Source organism: Periophthalmus magnuspinnatus, chromosome 17, assembly GCF_009829125.3.
Source record: "Periophthalmus magnuspinnatus isolate fPerMag1 chromosome 17, fPerMag1.2.pri, whole genome shotgun sequence".
NCBI lineage: Eukaryota > Metazoa > Chordata > Actinopteri > Gobiiformes > Gobiidae > Periophthalmus > Periophthalmus magnuspinnatus.
In genome coordinates this window covers 10,597,189-10,620,740 of record NC_047142.1, presented here as the reverse complement: position 1 = coordinate 10,620,740, position 23,552 = coordinate 10,597,189, and the positions used below count along the sequence as shown (strand labels likewise).

General features: G+C 38.9%; 1 protein-coding gene across 1 annotated transcript in view; it reads right to left on the bottom strand.

The window, feature by feature from the left end:
* The window catches only part of hs2st1a (heparan sulfate 2-O-sulfotransferase 1a), a 62,079-nt gene that overhangs the window by 21,011 nt on the left and 17,516 nt on the right, over positions 1-23,552 (bottom strand). The gene's annotated exons all lie outside the window — the stretch shown is intronic.

Genomic DNA, 23,552 nt, shown 5'->3' with positions numbered 1-23,552 from the left:
GAGGAACATGAGGAGAATAAAGTATGATGGAAAGACAGGAAGAAATGAAAAAAAGACTTATATAAAGAAAACAAGACACATATTGAAATAAAGATCATATCCAAACATATACAGCTGTGTGCTCTCGGTAACACAGCACAATTACCTTTTTTGGGTCAAGTCAGTGGGTTCAAACACTATGTACATTCAGGGTTCAGGGCTGGTGAAATTATACGGGCCTATAATGCAAGGATTTTTTTTTCTTCACCATTAAAGTTCATGTACCCAATTTGTTTTCCAATGCAAAATTTGCTAAGGTATCTTCCGTCCTTTCCCTCTTTTTTCTTTAGTTTTCTTTTTGTATTTTTGTTACTTACCTAACGATACACACACAAACACACTTACACTCCCATAGAAGAAGAACAGATGCCATTTTTACTGTCTCATCACCCCCTTCAAACCTGGATGCATGCACTCAAAATGTCTAATGTCTTTTATTGTTTGTATTGTCTCTAATATCACAATAAAAACTTCAGACGACTGCAAACATGACTCTATAAAGGAGTGTGGCGTCACCCATAGCGTTTGTTCATCGAGGCTAATAGTTATAGGGGTGAATTTGGAGCAGACTTCCATATTTGGAATTCCGACCTCGAGTATCATAGCAACCAAAGAGCCAATCTGGAACCAAGCTGCTGAAGATAACGCCCCTTCCTGCCTGCGCTTAGCAACAATCAAACCTGTTGCTAACGCTGATTTGTCTCTTATTAGTGTTCATATCTTGATTTACAGACACAATAGCAAAATAAAAACACCAGGATCATGTAGAGCGGGTAAATATGAACATTTTAAGACCAAAATGACAGAGGGGGTGACAGTTTTTTTATGTAAAATTAACTGGAACCAGAGTCAATGGAGCTGGAAGCGCGCCCATGCTCACATCTTACTTGGAACATGGCAGCTATCAGGTTGGCTATGTCCATTTATATATACAATGTATGGGCTGCAAAGTGTTTAAAATGAACTACCTCTATTTTCCATGCACAAGCCCTTATCGAGTAAAATACGTTATCATTCAGAAAACACAGGTGAGCCACTGCACTCATTTCCCACTCTCTGCTTTCTCCTCTTGACCTATTTTTATGTGGTTAGAATTAAAACCCTTGTTGCGCGTTGAATGACTGCTCCAGTGCTCTGAACATGTCTTACAAACTGGTGGATTGACTTCATTAAAACTGGATTTCCCGTTCATTCTAGTACGTACTCGCAGACGGCTGGAGACGAGTTAATCACTTGCGGGGAAGCTTATTTCACACTGCTCTTAATCTAGAATAGGATTTTTTAAAATGTATTTCCAGTGCAATTTTCTGTCTTTGGGACTAAAATAATATAATGAAATAAATGTAATAATAGTCAGAAGTGTAGTGTTGTCACGAAATTTCGATACTAAGGAATAGTCTCGATACTCAATACTGATTCCGATACCACGATGATATATGTAATCCCTCAGTCGTCCAGGTAGGTTCCATAGTGGTCCATGGGCGTATACTAGTTTATGTGTCTTATACTTGTTCTGATACAGCTCAAGATCATTCTAAAGATATTCAGGAAATGTTCATATCTGTCCTGTGAATATGACATTTTTAGTATCAATACTGCGCAAATGAGTATCTAGTTTCGATACTAGTTTCAATCTAAAACACATGCGCAATAGGCTAATCTTCCAGCTACGTACTCCCTGATCATTTAAGTTGCACCATTTTACTTTTCTGGTATGTCCCACAATATGGCATTAAAAGTTTCCATCTTCATGGAGACAAACGAGTGACGCCACGTTACATGTCAGCTCTATGGGGAGACGAGGCGGCCCAATGAGAATACATGTTTTTCAAAGTATTTTATAGCAAATAGAACTGGTGTTGAATAAATACAAGACAGATATGTTTAATGCCATACTGTGAAACGTTACAAGCAAAGCAAAAACATATCCATGGAGACAAGCTACCAGAAAAGTTACGTAGTGCACCTTTACCTAAGCTTCACTGTGACTGACAGTAGTTTAATTGGAAGATGGGTCAAATGCTAGGATGCGTTTCTTTATTAGGTCAAAATGTAACTTTTATAATAAACTCAACATATGCAAGATCAACTACAAGATTTATACTCTTAATTAAAGCCATTTCATGTTGACTGGCACTTGGCTGGTCTTTGCCCATGTTAACTCTACCTTTACATCTGATTTATATGTGTTTAATTAAGTTAGCACCAGGAGGGTTGGTGGTATATGTCAGTGTGGTCATAGTGCAGCCAGGACTCTGCGGTCAATGCAACCAGGACAAAAGACCAAAGGCCCCTCATTCCACCCACGCCTCCTCAGAGCACCTAATACCCGTGGGAGCCCCTACACGCACACACGCACCGGCACTGCTGCATTGTGGTTCACTCAACTGTGTGCAGAGAAAGTAAAGACGTTAGCCGGGACTTAAGCAGGGGAAATTTGAGCATAGAAACGAGTTAATACAAGAGTAAAAGGGGGAAAAATGAGGAAGGTTAGGAAGGTAATTGTAAAGGAAAGACCTCAACAAAGGCACTGACCCTTTCAAGCAATGAGGGACAATCACCAAGACAGAAAGGAGCCCAGACCTAGAGCTAAAAACATAAATAAATACATAAATGAATAATAGGGTGAAAATATATCAGCATTTTGAAGAAGAGTGCTTTTCATACCAAGTACCACCTGTAAAAATATATCTGGACTTTTGAGCACTGCCAGATCTAAACCAGGTGGTTTAGGTGGTCTAACCGGGTTTAAGTAGGGCTGTAGTCATCTAGAGACATTCTTGGTAGACTGAAGGCCTGCTCTGTGCATCAATTAATCAGCTAAAGGGGGTGTGGATGTTAGCAAAATCAATCCAAATTATTAGGATGTTGCTCAAAATTAATTATGTAAGTAGAGACATGCTAAACCACATCTTCACAAGTGAATTAAGGGTTCACACTTGGTACTTGTTTGGCCCTGGTCCAGCTTGGCCCTGTTCTAGTTTGGTCCGATTAATTCACTAAAAGACTTAAGGACTATAGTCTACATCTAACAAGGTGTAAAATAGGACCAAAGTGTTGACACATTTGGCTCAAAATAAAGATATTCAAACCGAACATTAATGCGCACACCTTTCGTACCCGTCCCACAGCTTGAGAAGCTCTGTCTGTTGCAGTGTGAGACAGTGTGAGACAGTGTGAGGTGGTGTCTGGTGAGGACAGCTGAGCTCAGTTGTCCTCTGCTCTGGCTCTGTGTGTGGACATGTCGCTCCTGGAGCTCTGTGGGACTGGAGGAGCAGCTGTTGTGCTTCCTGCAGTAAGTCTCCACGGCGACTGCAGCTGCCAGCTCACTCAGGCCCACACTGTGTAACATTTGTTATATAACAACAAGCATTCAATGGACTTATTTACTCTCCCTCATGTTGGCAATAACCATGCTCATGCATATTTTGGAAAACTAATTTTAGTATAGTTTGTCCACGATGAAAATACTTGTGATCACAGCGATAATAAATCTGCTCACAGCTTGTTCATGGATCTAGTGTCATGATGGTAAAATCTAAAGTGGGCTAACCACAGTCACTGTTGGGAGAAATCACTTTGGTTAAATCCATCTGAGAGAAAAGCACAGACATCTTTCCTGTCCACAAATGCACAAAGCACTTTCCTCCACAAGCTTTTCACAAACAAAATAGTCCATATTTCCACTTAAATAGACCCAAGTACATCCTTCTGCATCGCCATCGTTTGTTTTGGTTTGTTTGAGCGCTTCACCTTGCAAACATGGGCACTATCATACCATTAGGAGCACGCCAAGATGGATTCTCGGGAGTTTGTGAACTCACAAATATCACAAGGATTCATCTTGCTGGCCAGGTTATGGCATGAGTGGCTATTCTAGTGCACGCTGTGGGCGTAGTGTCCTTAGGCAAGACACTACACCCACCTTAGTGTTAATGTGTGAGTGTGTGTTGGTGGTGGTCCAAGGGGCAGATGTGCAGATTGGCAGCCTTGCTTCTGTTAAGTCTACCCCAAGGCAGCTGTGGCTATAGCAGTATCTTACTATTAATGAGTATGGAATGAATGAATATTGCATGAAAGTGCCTGGAGAGGCGCTACATAAGACTAATGCATATTATCTGTTTTGTCTTCCGGGTACATTTTTTTTTTGCTCAGTATTTTCAATACAACCACAACACTGAACTTGATATATTCTATCTAACATTCTTTCACCACTCCTAAACAGTGCACATTCACACTATGTACCATCTCCTCATTCATAGCCAGTTGGAGCAGTAGCCTGAATGCTTGTATTGTGCAAAAGTTCACACCTCTAGCTCAGCCATGTGTCATGTAGGCCTACAGCACCAGTGCAGTCCTATAGCTGCCCACCATATTTTTACAGACTGCACAGACAGCGTGACATTCAGGGGGGACGAGACGTGACAATAGTCATATAAACAGCGTCTGTGTGAACGGAGCAGACAGGTGCACCAGGACACCTTCGCTGGGACAGCAGTAAGTCACAGAGGAGACTGGAAAAGCCAAACCACACCATGACTACACAAGTAAAACAGGGAGCACAGAAGGGCTGTCAAATGTACCAAGGATCGATTCTCCTTTGAGCAGGTATCGATACTAAAAAAGTCACATTAACAGGACAGAAATGAACCTTTCCTGAATAGCTTTAGAATGATTTTGAGCTGTATCCGAACAAGTATAAGACACACAGACTAGTATACACCATGGAAATTTTAAGATCAAGACAACACTACGTCAAACATAGACGACTTTTCGCCAACTTTTTTTCTTCTTCACCAAACTTAGACAAAAGACCGAAATCCTCCGACCAGGCTGCCAATTTGAACTATTCTTGCAGACACATTTCCATAGTCAAACAGCCTCATGCATACATTGCTACTTTTCTTTTCAAGTGAACAGCCTTGGGGTCTGCGGCGTGTCTTGAAAACTTCTTGTTAGAGCCGCATTCTGAAGCCGCAGTGTGGTCTTTGTACTGTCCGCCCTATTCATCCAGCTTTGGCACGGGTTAGTTCTCCCTTCTAGTCTGGCTAATTCAGGAACAAAAGGCTCCACTGCTCTGGTCTCTCAGTCGGTTCTTGCCAGCTCAAAGCCCCTCAGCCCCGCGGTCCCGCTCTGAGCCGTGTGCAGTCTCATTATGGAGCGTGAAGGCGACATGGGTCTTAGACACTGTTACAAGCGCAAGCCTGTTAGGGTGTGCAGCATTCAGAGGCGAGCCGTAAACACAGCGCTGGTACAAAAGTGAGATGTTTTGAATCAGATGTTTTAGTGCTTTGGTGAATAGGGCTGGGCGGTCTGGCAAGAAAAATCTATCGTAATTTTTACCATGTATTTGAATAAGGATGGGACGATATTAAATTTTAGACTCACGATTATCATGGCCAAAATAATCGCGATTAACGATATTATGGAGATAATTATTAACCTGTTAACATTCCGACGGCCCGGGCCTACTTGACAACTTTACAGCAATGTACATACACTTCTGCGTCACCCACACAAACAATCTACACATCAAATGAAAGCTGCGGCGCTCGTCTTTCTGGATATGCAAACCATTTTCACCTGCAATCACCACAGTGCTGACAGGAAAGACGTTTTTATAGAAAAGTCACAAAGTGTGAATCTGGACTTCACTTATCATTGAGCGCTCTGGTTCTGTCAAACATCAACATGTTCACACAATGTTGGTCTCATTTGTTCCGTAAAGGTCCAGAGAATATAATCCAGTAAAAAAATTATGTCCACAAAATAAGATCCTCCATGTCCAATCTGCTGCAGGAAAGTACTCCAAATATGAAATCTGCTCCGTCACTTCTTTGCATTTCTTTTGTTGATTTCAGGCATAATAAACTTCTGACAGTGCCAACTTTGTTCCCCAGTGCTAAACACACGTGTCAGCTTGTGATTGACACCAGTGTTGGCCAATAAGGTGGGGGTTGTGGGTTACTGAGGCTGCAGAGAGCGAATCAGTGCTACAGATGACTGAAAGTTTACACCCCTCTCTTCCCCTTGTAGAATCAACGAATTACATCACACACATTTAGTGACGTTTTCCCCTTACAGCCAATGAGCAGCGGGACAGGATGATGTATCACATGCCATGGTTTTCCGTAAACAGACGTACTCCTCAATGCCATGTTGTCGAAATGGACCGGTCCTTGTCGCGTCGGAAGTGACGCAAGTGCCTGTCGACGAACACTTAGAACGATGTAATTAAGGCACTTTGGTGAATTGGGAAACGGCCAAAGCCAACTGGATGCACAAATGTGTGCATAATGGCGCATTTTACGCACTGTTGTTTTGCGTTTTAAACATGACGAAACTGACAAACCAAAGGGAGGATGCGATCGAGGACACTGTGGATGTTTGTACAAGTTAAACTAGAAGCATCTCGGACCTGGAGTGGTTCATGGCAAAGAGTAAAGATCCCACAGTGGACTCAGGAGTAAAGGACCTTATTTTTTGATGGATTGGATGCTGTTCTCGATCGGTAAGCGTGGTTTATTCTGCTATTGACTTAATTGTAGGTAAAATATACCGTGTATAATCGTTAGCATTGCTTCTGTGCACATAGTGCACATTTGGACCGTGCGCATTTGGACCATGCGTTCTGGCACATTTGTGTTCAGCTGTATGAAAAGACTTAATTTGCCTATTGTTTAAAAGGTGTTGTTTTATTCTGCAGTTTGCATTATTGTAGGTAAAAATCTAAGATGTGCACACATTAGCATCTCATCTGTGCGCACAGCTGAGGTGCGCACTGGTACGTTCCTGTGGAGAGTTACGGATCAGACTTTGTTTATTGTTGATATCTGACAGAATATAGTTCAGACAGAGATAAGCACAGAAGCTACAAGTGTCATTGCTATGTCAGAGTGGACAAACACCAGAACTAACATCTAAACGTTGTTTTGGAACTGGAAACATGAGGCAGTGTGGTGCCATAAAGGTAATTATAATCGTGCACGATGATCGCGATTATTAAAAAATGCCACGAACGATTAATTTGCGGACCTTTTTTATCGTGATTAACGATATTATGGTATATCGTCCCATCCCTAGATTTGAATTGGATTTTTTCAGAAGACTTTTTCATAGCCATTGCCATTAACACAAAATATATTTCTTCCTCTAATGTCTGAACACTGCTCCTAACTGCAAGATTATACTGACAGAGGGCTGGTGTAACAGATAACAAATTCTGAAACATGATATATTGTTCCAGAGAAATATTGTGATAAATGATAATATTGAAACTACTTTGTCCAACTGACTCAATAACAATAACGCAAGATAATTCCAGTAAGCCATTTTTAAAAGTAGACACTATCTTAAAAACCCATGAGCTACTGTAGACTGTAAATATAAATAGGAAGTGCTCATGGGCGCGCTCATGGGCTTTGACTCTGGATCCAATTCACTTTACATTGAAAAACTGTGGCCCCTCTCTCTGTAAATACCCCTGTGAGTCTCGTCATTTTTGTCTTAAAATGTTCTTATAAACCTGCTCCACATGATCCTGGTATTTTTATTTTGCTATTTTGTCCATGATTCAAGATATGAACATTAATAACACACAAATAAAGCACCTTCTTTGTGTTATTGTATAAATGCAATATGAGTAAATGTAATGCCATACGGTGGAACAATGCAGGTAAAGCAGTCGCTACTCTATGGAGACTGTTAGCTTATAGCCTGACTGAGTAGACTATATGCTAAAAATCCCATGGTTTATCTGTTTTCCTTAGTACAGACCTGCTATTGTTGGACTGGACGCAAATATGACCTGGAATATTTCACAGTGTTATGCCAGTGTAGCAGCTAATGTGCACTGTGTTAGACCACTGTGGCTGCTGATGTAGGATTTTTACAATGTTTAAAAAAAAAACAAAAAAAAAAAACCAAAGCCCTTTTATACTTGTTCTGATACAGCTCAGGGTCATGCTAAATCTATTCAGGAAAGGTTCATTTCTGTCCTGTGAATGTGACTTTTTTACTGTCAACACCAGCTCAAGTGAGTATCTATGTTTCGAATAGTGTCAGATTTTTGATACTTTTGACAACCCTAATCGCATAGATGTAAGGTAACGAAGTAAAAGTAGTAAAGTACTGTACTTAACTAGAATTTGTAGGTATCTGTACTTTACTTAACTAGATTTTACAGTGGATACTTTTACCTTTACTTCACTACATCTGAGAGCACGGTATTTTCTACTCTACTATATTTTGAACAGGACTCAAAAGTAAAAAGTACTTTTCATATGATTTGAGGGGTTATGTCTATCATGTTCAAAACAAAAATAAATACAAAACTCATTAGAAAAATTAAAACATTGATCCGTATTATTACTTTTGATCAAAATCTGTATCATTTTACATCAAAATCACTACATTTAACTATATTTTACTACATTTTACACAAATTAACAATACTTATGTGAAATGCTTTTACATCTTTGAACATATACTTAAATACTTTTATTTAAGTAGATTTTAATCATGTGACACTTTTACTTATACCTCTGTATCTGTACTTATAGTTAAGTAACACAATAGAGTACTTCATCCACCACTGCCTAAAAGTAGATGTATACAGTGATTTAGATTGATTTAACTTTCTGAACAAATAAACAGTGTTACTTCTATGAGTTAAGTTTACAACTGCAGCTAGAACAAATGTGATACGATTACATTTTCTGGCTAATTTTGATAAATATTTTGTCAATTAATGGTACAAGATTTGCACACAAATACTGGCATGCACTTTTGGCACTGTTTTCCTTTCTTTGGTTTAATAGAACATTGAAATTAGGATGCAGGGCCACTCTGTGCAAACAACACAAGTGAGACTGAAAAAGACACAGCCATTCAAATTAGCTACACGTTGCTGCCAATGCGAGACTGAACAGATGAGGGAAGGTGAGTGACAGCGAGGCTTAAGTCTTGTTTACTTTCAAACTACTGACTTAAAACACATTCACAATTTCACACTTGCACACAAACCACATCAAAACACAGACTAAACCAGGGACAAAACCATAGACTGTATATATAAATGGACATAGCTAACATGCTAGCGTCATGTTCCAAATAGGAAGTGATCATGGGCGCTCTTCCATGGCTCCAATTCACTTTACATTGAGAAAACTGTCACCCCTCTCTCTTTAACTGGTGCTGTGAGCCTCGTCATTTTGGTCTTAAAATGTGTGTATTAACCTACTCTACATGATCCTGGTATTTTTATTTCGCTATTGTGTCTGTAACTCAAGATATAAACATTAATAACAGACAAATCCCCGAGGTTCCTCCCGCTAACTTTAGCAACATGTTTCATTGACAGCGTTGCTAAGCGTCCCCTCCCTGCCAAACCAGCGGTGCGGGTGGGAAGGGGAGTTACCTTCAACAGCTTTGCTCCAGATTGGCTCTTTAGTTGCTATGATACTTGCAGTCGGAATTCCTAATATGGAACTCAGCTCCAAATTGGCCCCTATAACTACTCTAGCCTTGATGAGCTTCATTTGACTGGAGCTGAACACTATGGGTAATGTCACACTCACTTAGTCCACTTCTTTATACAGTCTGTGGAAGAAACCAACACTAGAACGGGGCTGAACCAAGTCTACATTAGGATTAAAGTGTCTCAAACCAGGACCAAATGAGGTGTCAACTTACCTAAAGGAAAGCAAATTCAAAAAAATTCAACATAGTACTTTCTTTTATATTGTGCCATCTGGCCTTTTATCTGTGTAATCCCTCAGTCGTCCAGTAGGTTCCATAGTGGTCCATGGGTGTATACTAGTCTATGTGTCTTATACTTGTTCTGATTTAGCTCAAAATCATTCTAAAGATATTCAGGAAAGCATCGATACCTGCTCAAATGAGAATCTAGTATCTGATTTTTGATACTTTTGACAGCCCTTCTTCAGACACAAACATAGAAAGCTTAAAACATACAGTGTGTTTAAAGAATAGGAAACTGTACATCCATGTATGCAGTCGACCCAGTTATACAGGGCAAAACAGACTAGCGCCAAAGATGGATGGTGGGGCTGAACGAATTTAGAAAAAAACCTAATTGTAATGAGCATCGCGATCGCTATTAGATTTGTGAATTGTATATTGATAGAAGAATTTGGTTCACGTCCAGTAGCATTAACAGGCTGAAATCTGAACTGCTAAACTAATACGGGAATCCCATGCATTTCAGAACTGTCTAAAGAGAGAGTGTTTTTATTATCATTGTGGTATCGTAATCAATATTGAGTATCGAGTCAATTCCTTAGTATCGAATTTGAAATCTTTGTATCGTCACAACACTAGTATCTATTGAACAATAAACTGGTTTTACGAGCCTATACTCAGAGGATATTGTGTCCTACTCTGTCACCACTGCAGTGCACTTTACGTCACAGAACTTCCAATCAGACTAATTCAGTGTTTGGACAAAGAGGACGTGGAGAGGAGCATAACTTTTCCTGAGGTAATACCAGAGACAGGAGGGGCGACAAAACAAGACGAATGGACAAAAGCACTTAGAGAAGGACGTTTTTAAACAAGGAGCCAGAGAGAGACCTGTAATGTGCTCCACGGAATAGATATGTGTTTTATTTGAGATATTTTACTGTAGAGTGGGGCTGTCAATCGAACATCAGACACTAATCATTACTATGACTAGTACAGAAAGCAGATGAGTTTTGTATAGATGAGTATACTAAAAAAGTCACATTCACAGGACAAGAACCTTTCCTGAATATCCTTAGAATGATTTTGAGTTGTATCAGAACAAGTATAAGACACATAGACTAGTATACACCATGGACCACTATAGAACCTACCTGGACGACTGAGGGAGTACACAGGCCACATGAGAATATAAAAGAAAGTACTACGATTTGTTGTTGAAAATCACATTCTATTGTATAAATAAATAGTGTTTTTTTATTATTATCATTATGCTATCAGAAACATTGTTGAGTATTGAGTTGGAATCATGGCAACACTATTGTTGAATTTATAAAGGCATTCAGTTTACATTTTGACTTCCAAGTGGTTGAAATTGTAGGCAACACAATGTGCTTCAAAATAGCTCTACATGTTAAATATGCTGTCACTGTAGACAACTATTGCAGGTTATAAGCCAGTACTAGAATGAATGTGAGGCTGCACACTCTGATACCCTGGGAAAAGGTTACTACATCTTCATCATTTTTTGCAAAAAAGCTGAAGACACAGTCTGTTTAACATTGAAATTTTATTATCCACATTTGGGACAGGCCCGGATGCTCCTCCTGACCCTCTCGAGAGTAGTATTTGGACATTTAGGCTAAGATCCTGTCCAGCACTTTGGTCCAAATCAACAACATAATTGTCATATTTTTATGCCTTGCAAGCTGATAACACCATTTCACAAATCTAATGCAAATATGTGCTAATGTGTAGATTTATGGACTGCTAAACTAATCTGGTAGGAGCCACATGGACATGTGTAGTACTCCTGTTCTTTATCCATCTGCCATGTCTCACAGTGATGGGGAAAAGGTGAAACATTTGCATGAATACTTTAAGTAGAAACATCACAACAACAGAACCAAATGTGACTATACGTTCATCACCGTTGCTATGTTTGTTTTGGTTTAATGGCGGCAGAATGTGATTTTCAACATTAAATCATAGTACTTTCTTTTATGTGTCCTTATATCTGTGTAATCTCAGTTGTAAAGGTAGGTTCCATAGTGGTCCATGGGCGTATACTGGTCTATGTGTTTTATACTTGTTTGGATACAGCTCAAGATCATTCTAAAGCTATTCAGGTTTCACTACTAAAATCTGAACACAACCAATACATTTTAAACTGAGGGAGTCCATAGTGTGACAGAACAGCTAGCCCAGGTAAAATGGGTCAAGAGTTGAAATAGTGACCTTGCGGCTAAATTTAACTGTGTACTGGCTTCTGTAGAACACCTATCCTCCAGAGAATACCACCGGTCAAGTATAACAACAACAACAACAACAACAACAACAACAATAATAATAATAATAATAATAATGGCTTACACTTGTAATGCACTTTACAGGCTTGTCAAAGTCAAAGTATAGGCCTATGACTTAAACATATACTTGACACATGGTAATATAAAAGAAAGTACTATGATTTAATATTGAAAATCACATTCTATTGTCTAAAGAAAGAGTGTTTTTCATTTGCATTGTGGCATCAGAACTGGTATTGAGAATCAAGACAATACTACTACCCACACCACATGATCCCACCATATGCCAACAGAGCAGGTTTAATTGCGTTACAAAGCTTGCTCTGAAATGCCCTGGCAGCAGTGAGTGTGAGCAGAAGCAGCCCTGTTCTCTATGGTGAGTGATAAGCTGCAGAAATGGCACAGAAATCCAATTGGACTGTGAGACTGGGGTCCTTTATATCACTCTATCTACAGCTGTTCACACATGGGCTTTCTGAGAACATATAGTACCACTCACAAAATGCGCTGTCTATTTGTAGAAAAAAAAGTGGAAAATAGAATATAATCAAAGTAAAAATAAAATAAAAACAGACGAATAGTAGGAATGTAGAGTTACTGTGAGAAGATAGGATTTGTCATGACTATTAACATGTAAAATTCATAAACAGACACAACAAACAACAAATGCTTTCCACCCATAGACTGTATAAAGAAGTGGACTAAGCAAGTGTGATGTCGCCCGTAGCATTCGGCTCCAGTCAAATGGAGCTCATCAGCGAGTAGTTATAAAGGAGGATTTGGTTATCATAGCAACCAAAGAGCCAATCCAGAGCAAGGCTGTTGAAGGTAACGCCCATTACCACACGCACCGCTGGTTTAGCAAGGAGCAGGCGAATAGCAACGCTGTCAGCCGGAAGTGCGCCCATCCCTATTCCTATTCCCTTCCTATTTGGAACATGGCGGCTAGTGCGTTATCTATGTTAATTTATATATACAGTCTATGTTTCCACCGTAGTAGCAAAGAATTGGCTTCAAGTCTCTCAATTAACATATGATTATTTCCATATACATCAATGTTTCTTGGTTTAAAACTGCTTTCAATATGGTCAAATTTTACCTTTATTCTAATTTTCCTTAAAAAAAAAAATAAAAAAAATAGATCTACTACTTAAAATAGATCTACTACTCAAAATCTACTAGTTCCATCCACCCTTATGTTTATCATGAGTAACGATGCACCGATCCAGCTTTTTCAGGTCTGATACCGATATTGATACTTTGGCTTTTGGTATCTGTCAATATCTGATATCAACCAATAGTGTAGGGACTGAAAAAGGGAGCTTATTTCCATCAAAGCACAGTTAACGTTCTACAACATTTATCCAATTGTGTTATTTATTCAGGAAGTAACTGCTGAACAGCTTTTTATGAATAAAAGTTTAAACGTTATGAACCGTTCTAGGCCAACATTTTCCTGTAAATATTACATCCAATTAAAGGCCCAACCAGCATATCACCAATACCTGATCCAGCTAATTATCCTAAATCGATGCCAATATTCGATCCGAGGAATTGATATTGGGACATCCCTAGTCATGTGTATTGTTTGTATTTATTCAGTAATCAGTACTCACAACAGTCACGTGCATGATTAGCCAACTGGTCAAAAAAACAAAATCATACACACAATACAAACTAAATATGTAGGCCAACATTACTCCAGGAGTGTCATTTAAACACTGACATATTCTGAACAACTCAAACTTGTACGATTGTAATTCACTCTCAGTAACTCGGGTCACTTCCCCAGAGGTGTGTGTTGAGTGTGACAGGGACAATGTAAATTAAACATTGGCTTTAAAAGGTCAAGGCGTGGATTTCCAGCCAAAACACCACAGGCTAACCACTCTGCCGCACGTTGACTGAGGAGGACAAGTCGGGACAGAAAGGTCAGATGTCTGCAGAGCCACAGGGGACAGACACATGTTGAGGAACAGGTGGTATACGATTGGACAGGGAGATGAGGAAGTAGTAAAGAGAACAATTACCCCAGTATATTGCAAAAGAAACAATTTACGGAAACATATTGAACTGAATAACATTCAGGAAGGAAGCAACCAACAGGGGAAAGATAGTTTTATCCAATCAGGGCGAGCAGTTATAGAGGCTAATCTGCAACCAGGGCCCATTTATGGAAATCTGAGCGTGTGCATTATACATAGCAGCCAAAGAACCAATCAGGAGCAAGCGTGTTAAATAAAATAGGGAAATAAAAACCCTAGGATCATGTGGAGCAGGTTAATACGAACATTTTAAGGTCAGAACGATGAGTCTGACAGCGGCAGTTACAGAGAGAGGGGCGACGGTTTTTGGAACAGAAGCTTGAAGGAACCACATCTTCTCTCAAGGCTCAAAGTCTAGGCTGATCAGGGTTTGCCCACTGCACTTATGGCCCAAGGATGAAGTCTTTCATTTTGGAGTATACAACTTCAGAGGCCCCAAAGACAAGGCTCTTACATCGATAAACAAACAACAAGATTCATTTCAACAACACTGTGTGCTTTGAGGCTCTGGTGCAATCTAAGGTCAGATTTCTTTTACAAAACACCTGTGCAATGTGAATAGTAAATATGAAAGACTTATAATGCTTTGTTACAGGGGACATATATAAAATCACCTTTTATGAGCGTTAAACCAGTTGTAATAGCGTTCTCTTATCAATAGTTTACTCAAAGTTGTGTTTAGTTTAATTCATACATGTTTGATTAATCCTGTATTGTCCTGGATTTGAAGCTTGAGTGCTTTGAAAATATCTGTTTTCACCTACCCCCTATCCCCGCCCAATGCTCTCAACTTACTTTACATTATTCAAAACACACACGGATTCATCAGTACAAACACGTAAATAAAAATACACTGCTTGCTAAAGTGAAATTTGATGAGATGCAGTTTTGAACATCCTAAAACCTGTTTTTATAGTCAATCAATACTGTGTTTTACTATGAAAAAAACATTTTAAAAAGTGATTTACCAATGTTATGTTAATTACTCATACTCAGTGTTGTCACAATACTAAAATTACAAACTCAATTTCAAAACAAAGGAATTATCTCAGTACTTGATACCGATAATGATACCACGATGAAGATAAAAAAGTAATAGAATGTCATTTTCATATACAAAATAGTAGTACTTTCGTTATCTTAGCACAGGGTCTAATATTAGTTCCGATAAATCTCAAAATGATACTGTTTTTGTCCTGTTAATGTGATTTTTAACAGTATCGATGCCTGCTCAAATGAGTATCTAGTTTCGATATTAGTTCTAGTATTGGTTAGTATCTGATTTTTCATACTTTTGACAACCATAATACCCAGTACAACAAACACAGAATAATAATACAGAGATTAAAAGTAGTGTTGCTGTTTTCATTTGCAAGAACGCTGTGACCAGAGGACAGTCAATCACACCGCTGGTAAATGGTTTGGCTTGGTCACAAAAGAAACGCTCTAATGTTGTTCCTTGAGCTGTTGTCGGTCGCAGTTGGAGTTTATGGAAGCTTCTTGTCCGGAGGCTCTTTTGGATTCTTGGTCTCTTTGACTGTGGTTACAAATACGTTTTAAAACTCGAGAAAAACTACAAAATGGATTTAAACACATTTTCAGGAGCCTGTGATCAATGGGAGCATTTATTAGGTGTTTGACGTTCAACAAAACAAAGGTGGGAAAAACTAAGGTCGAAAACTAACTAAACATACTCCCAGATGAGACGGTTTTGTACTTTGACATAAATTATCCAAAAGGTAAATGCACATATGTTGAACCTGGTATTTTCAATTACTGACTAGACCTACGAACTCACTGTATTACAACATAATTTAGCATTTATCTATATTAATTTTAGCTGCCCCCATCTGTATTAATTAACATCGATCAGGTGACTCTGTGATCTATGTCTCAAATGAAGTATTCATTTGAAACTATTATGAAATTACGTGATGCTATTTTGAAATTACATCACAGTATCACGAAATTTAGATTCATATTGTGCCTTACGATTAACAAAATATACATTTAAACACATAAATGTCTTTTTTAAATAAATAAACAAACAAAAAGCACGACATGTCACAGTTTGTACGTTCTCCCTGTGTTCGCCGCTTCCTTTTCCTCCGGTTATCCTGACCTCCAAAAACAGGCAGGTCAGATTGGCTCGTAGTGGGGTTACCTTGACATTTTCTTTCAAATTTTATGAAAGAAAAATAACATTCTTGTAATATTCTGCCGTTCACTTCAATTACAAAATAAGCATCTTATCAAAAGGCATTTCAGCATGTCAGTACACATTAGAGTGGTCAAAAGTACTAATACTAGATACTAATTGATCCTAAAACTAATTTGAGCAGGTATTGATACTAAGAAAGTCACAAAAATAGAATAGAAATGAACCTTTGTTGAATATCTTTAGAATGATCTTGAGCTTTATCAGAACAAGTATAAGACACATAGACTAGTATACACCCATGGACTACTATGGAACCTACCTGGACAACTGAACGATTACACAGAAAAAAGTACTATTATTTAATGTGGAAAATCACAATCTATTGTCTAAAGAGATTGTTTTTTTATTATCATCGTGGTATCAGAATCAGTATTATTCCTAGTACTATTCCTTATTATCGAAATCGAGTTTAAAATGTTAGCATCGTGACAACACTAATACACAATATGGCACTTGCAACTGCGTGTTCATGTGCCAACAACAATAATACAACCTCGACTCTAGAAACAATCAACTCTGAAACTTTTTATTCAATATTTTCCGCACTATCTTGACCAATTTTCCCTCAAGTCTAAACTCACAGCAGACGGAGGCAATCATCCTGGCTTAAACCGGCACTCTTTGATAGCCGGGCTGGGGGAGATGGGGACAGAGGCAACTTGACAGGTGAACTGCAGACATTATTATGGAGATTATAGAGGCATTTTCACAGATGGAGAGTGGTTCCGCGTCTGGTAAGAGCAGGCTGGGCAGGGGGAAGAGGAGGAGAGGAGGAGGAGGAGGAGGGACGGAATTCTGGCACGGAACGCCGATGACAAAGCACGGAGGTGGAGAAAACAGCCATTTGGCCATCACAAGGTAAACAAGTTATAACGACGGTGGATGCGCAACGATTGGGATCATTTTGGTGGCTCTTTTTTAGTCTGGACGTGTAATAGCAAGCCTAAAATTATACAGTATAACAAACAACAGGTGTGTTTTCAAGACAGAATTCTCATGAGTCTCTACAAGTTTGAAGTTGTTGATCAGGGTTTGATTTCCAGCAGGTGTTGCTTTTAAAGAAGACATATTGAGCTTGTCTCTGCTATTTAGTTTTATTTATCTTATCTATGATATCCGTGGATCATTATATTATTTTTTTTTATTTTCACATTTTAAATAGCAATTTTCAGCTAAAACATCTTAATAAAAAGAAACATTAGAAATCTTAGGGAACTGACGTCGCCGTGTATCTCAAATCGCACAACAAAGAACCGTATTTTGTTTCGTCTGAACTAAAATGATTACATGACGCTGCTGAATCCTACGCCTGTCACAGATTAACCCTTTAAGGACTGAGCACACTATGGGCCAGTATAGGTCACCTAGACTTTTATATTTTTGTTAGCCATAAAAATCATATTAAAGGAAGTATCAGAATTTACTGCATTTTTTCACACATCTACTTCTATTTTACACTTTCATCCGCAGCCCCGGCGCTCTCATTTGTCACCTTCGCGGAGCAACAGAGGCAGATTACCGTAACTGACGGAAAAATATTTAAATAGCCCCGTGCCTCCGCTTTGAGACGCTGTTTGAATTTACATGAGAGCACGACTGGTTGCGGAGTTAAGCTGCTGGAAAGTCCGCATCTGCGCGCTATCGCCGACGATAGGATCCGACGCTATAGGGTTAAGAAAATAAAATTGGAGAACAAAGTAAGTACAGAGCAGTGGGCGGGTACCAGTGGAGGTGAAAACGGGGATTGATAGGCAATATGACGTCTTGCAAATAAGCGTTTAAAGATTACTGCATGCACGGATCACTCCGAATACAACTTCAGGTGAGTAAATGGTGAAGGGAAATAACTACAACCTGGTTAAAAGCTCTGAAAAGTCAATTTTGCATAATAGGTCTGCTTTAAAAAATAGTAGAAAAAAGATTTATCGGATTTAAGGTGAACTTAGAGTCACCCGAACTACTATGATTGTTGTGACTATGAGTGTGATGCTTACAAGTTCTATGCATTATTGAGTAATTTTACTTTGGACTTCTTAGCTCAGAGACTCATACTACGAAGCTGAAGTTACCCAGGATATGTTTCTCATGCAAGCTAGACTAACCCATATGCGTTTCTAGATAAGCGGTACTTCGAAAGTCGCTGTTAATAAGGGAGCAAGGGGCGGGGTCAGCACTACCCGACCAATCAGAACGATAGATAAGGTTTAAGCTATTATCGTTTATCATCTATTTACTTCAGCAATATATCAGACTTCAAAATTTGTTATCGTGACAAATAAAATCGAATGCTCAGATCACACGCAAAACAGCCAATATGCCCCCGCGATAATGAGGTATAATGCGCTCGGGAAATATCTCGTAAAATATCTCAGACAAAAACAGCTAATTTACAAAACATAATAAAGAATTCATGGCCTCTGACTCATTTGTTTGCTCTGTTTTGTAAAATCTAACCTCCATCTGCGCTCTATCTGCTCTGGACATCACACTCTCATTAATAATGCAGAGATAGTTTGTGTCGAGGGAAAACTCCACATGTAGTCTATTAGGCACAAATACATCCACGCTTTATCCAGAATAGTCTTGTCATGATACTAACATTTCAATTTGATTTCGTTCCTAAGCAATAGAGATCGAGCGATATGTTTTTTTTGATGGCCGATGCTGATACCGAGTGTTTAGAGTCCAGAGCATCTGACGGGCAATCAGCTCTGCCGATATTTTATGGGCCAATATGCAGCGGCAGATTTAGATCATTTTATCCAAATTATGTCATTTAAATTTACTACAAACTCACTCATAGCTTCTTTTTTTACCACCAACCTATAAGAGAGTGGTATAATTTTTTGCAGTTATTAATTTGCCCTGAAGTGTCAAATAAAGCTTTATGTGTATTCTTTAGGCAGCAGGTCGGCCAAAACTATATACTGGCCTATGCTGGAGATGTAAGGCCACTAGCTGATGTGCTGTCTTTACTAAGCAATAGACTTGATACCTGATACCATGTGGCCTTATGTGCTCTCTCAGTCGTCCAGGTTGATCCCATAGTGGTCCATGGGTGTATACTAGTCTATGTGTCTGTTACAGCTCAAGATCACTCTAAATCTATTCAGGAAAGATTCATTTTTGTCTGTGAATGTGACTTTTTTAGTATTGATACCTGCTCAAATGAGTAGCTAGTTGCGATATAGTTTTAGTATACGAAAGCAAAAACTGGGGGGTTAAAATTTCAGGGTAAACAATTTCAGAGTTGTGTTCAAAACAAATATTTTGGGCTATTTGCCAGAGTTGATATAGTTGAAGTTAATTCAACTTCTCCAAGTGTTAATTCAGCTTCTCCTAATGTTAATTTGGCAACTCCCACCCACTATTTCAAACTCCCGCGAGAGAAGAGCAGTTTGAACCAGTTTGAATTAGTTTAAACCAGACAGACACTCATTTCTCTGTTTTCCTTACATGCAGCTCTTTTTGGTAAAGTGCACTTTGATTTAAACTGTATATACAATATCTTCTTTACTCAAGAATTATAACTGTGTAGGCTGAACTCTTTGTCAAAGAAGTTGCTCTTTTTTAGCAGATGTGTTGGTCTTTTAGCTCTAAGACAATTGAACTATATTTTATATGTATTTTTCCATGTCTTGTAGTTTTTAATCAATAGAAATTGATGGCTTCTATCCTGCATATTTCAAGTAGGCTTTTACTTTTTTTTTTTTTGCCTTTTTTTGCCTTCTCTCAAAGATCTGCATGCAAAGAAAGGCTATGGCATAATTATTTTACTTTCAAATCAATATAAATTGTGTTAATATTCAATATTAAATTTTATGTTTCCTTTTTATTCAGGAGCACTTCTATAATGCTGTGAGTGGATCAAGTACATCTCATGGGGCTGAAGACAGAAAAGGCATCTTGTACAATGTTTTTTTAATAGTGTATCTTAATAATCTACACTTTACAGCGTGTAGTTACTACTTCTCAAGATGTTAAATTAACTCAAATGAACACCTGTGTGTTGTTGAGCTAAATCAGGATATTCATCCAAAGTATTGTCTGTTTACTCTCAAAATATTACCGGTAATATAACTCTTGATTTCTGGGTTAAATAGGCAGTCAGATCTACTGTTACTTAATTAACATTTCATAAAATGTTAAATGAACTTTAACTCATATAAACCCTGAGTTTTAAAATTGTTCAGTTTAACACTCTGGATAACAATCTTTGCTGTGAAGATTCAGATTCTAAAGGATATATTCATTAGTATATGATTTTCGATATCTTTGACAACTCTTTTAGGCACAAATACATCGGCTCTTTATGTAGAGCAGTGATGACGAGCTGTAGCGAGGTGGAGACATGTGGTTGTATGAGCGTTTAGTTTAGCCTTCTCCGAGCAGCCTGCCTCACTGTCAGCCTGTATCTTTAAAGGCTTTTATCTCCTCATCATCGTGCGCTTGTTGTGGATGGAGAGAGTCAGAGAGGAGACAGGACCTGGTTTATCAGATACTGGCTGGAGATGTGTAGACAGATTCAGGTCTTCATTGTGACAGTAAATGAACCTAAAGTAAAGTATGGTAGTATGAGGTATTATTCACACTAAAGGACTCAACATAGCTGCATTCAAAAGCAGTCATTTTAATGTCGCACAGTTTGCAAGTTTTGGATGTGCCATTGTCCTCTGCAAAGAAATAAATGTATCAAGTCTTCTCTTAAATGTAATAAAGCATTGGATTTATATAGTGCCTTTCACGATACCATCATATCATTAAGCACTTTACATTGAATTATTAATTATTAACTCGGGCGGACAGTGAAGTGAGGCACCACCAAGAGAAAAAAATAACAATATAAAGTAGCATGAAGCCTTTTCTTTAGTTTTGTGACACTATTCTAGTCTGTACCATAAACACCTGCGAACTTACTGTGCAAATGAATTGCCATGGGAACCTCAATTGGAAATAATACAATTAAATTCCACTTGAATAATGTTGTACCAGAGGGAACCTGTGTCTGAGAAAATCAAACTCTCTCTTGTCCTCTCGTCTCTAATAAACTTCTTGGAAAAGTGGCTCCGAGTGTTTTTCATCTTTCATAACGTCGGAGCCCGTTTTTCCCCGAGTCCGCACTTTGAATATTCTTGTGCCACAAAGAAAATGAAATCCTCTCTTTGAAGACTCGCGCTTCCAGGGCCAGCGGCAAACATCCCTCTTCCATCCAACCAGGTTACCTCGGCACGGGGGACCGGAGCGGCTATTATGAAAGAAGATCCAGGAATGAGGATGAGAAAGTGCTACATACAGGCATAATATATAAAACAGTGTCTTTGGGAGTCCTCCTGAGAGCGGTAGGAAACGTCTGGGGAGATGGGAAGTTGAGATATTGCGGAACCGGTGACATGACCTGCGATAAAGCAAAAACTGATATTGATCAATGTACGCTGTATAAAGACGTCTGATATGAGTTTTTCTCAGCTGATACCAATATTCGATATTTGTTGTAGCTGATAGCTGATATATGTGGATGTTGAGGTCAATGTTGTAGTAAAGTTCACAAATTATGTTCTTCCCTTTTGTCAAAATTATACCAAAATGTATTTATATGGAATACATTACTGTCACGATCCCAGTCTGCTCTGTGCTTTGGTGCTGTTTTCCCTCTTCTGTGTCAGAGCCTGGAGCTGGGTGGAGATTCGTGCTCCTCCCACGCACACCTGTAACCCATCTGTAATCAAGCCACACCTGGGGAGGACAAGGAGCCCGAGGACCTGACACTCAGCACCAGATCGTCTGCGTATCCTCAGTGGTACTGCTCTGCTTGGTTCTGTCTCGTTTTTGCATTCATGCCTTTTGTACTCAGTTGAATCTCTTTTGTTCTTCATCAGATCCTGCTCCTGAACCTGAACCTGCACCGCACCGCCACCTCCGACCCAGCTCTCCATGACCGGTACGAACATCTCACCGTCCGACCCAGTTCACCTCGACTCACCTCGATCTGTACGGACTTCCTCATCTCTGACCCCATTGCCCACAACCCGGTCAAAGACAATTGCATACAACCTGCTCGCAACTATCTGTTCCATCAACCTTCATTTGCATAACTTTAGCAGTAAATAAACTTCACCCGAGTCTGAATATTTGGTCCCCCGTTAGTCGTTACGGCAATTACAAATGATTGTGCTTTTTACAATGATTCAGTAAACATACAGCCAGATCTTTAGCTCTATTACCCTTCTTACCCTAAATTCTATTTAGATTAATGAGCAATAAATACTAACTACCTAGTAATATAGAAATAGGAGTGTGACTAGTAATAGTAGTAGTAGTTGACTAAATGCCTTTTTTTTTACATTTTGCTTCAATAACGCTGCTTTAGTCTTTATAGTTCACATAAGAATGATCAAAATATGATTTCAATTCTTTTAATAGTAGACTATTACTACTACTGCAGTAGTAGTAGTAGTAGTAGTAGTGATATTTATATTACTAATCATTGCAGTAGTATTATAAATTTCACAATATTGATATTAACCCGATTAGGGATGGGACGATATATGATAATATCGTTAATCGCGATAAATAAGGTCCGCAATTAATCGTTCGTGGCATTTTTTAATAATCGCGATCATCGCGCACGATTATAATTGCCTTTACGGCACCACACTGCCTCATGTTTCCAGTTCCAATACAACGTTTAGACGTTAGTTCTGGTGTTTGTCCACTCTGACATGGCAATGACACTTGTAGCTTCTGTGCTTATCTATGTCTGAACTATATTCTGTCAGATATCAACAATAAACAAAGTCTGATCCGTAACTCTCCACAGGAACGTACCAGCGCGTGCCTCACCCATGCACACAGATGAGATGCTAATGTGTGCACATCTTAGATTTTTTCCTACAATAATGCAAACTGCAGAATAAAACAACACCTTTTAAACAATAGACAAATGAAGTCTAATTCATACAGCTGAACACAAGTGTGCCAGAGCGCATGGTCCGAATGTGCACTATGTGCACAGAAGCAAAGCTAACGATTATACACGGTATATTTTACGCACAATTAAGTCAATAGCAGAATAAACCACGCTTACCGATCGAGAACAGAATCCAGTCCATCAAAAAATAAGGTCATTTACTCCTGAGTCCACTGTGGGAACTTCACTCTTTGCCATGAACCGCTCCAGGTCAGAGATGCCTCTAGTTTAACTTGTACAAACATCCACAGTGTCCTCGGTCACGTACT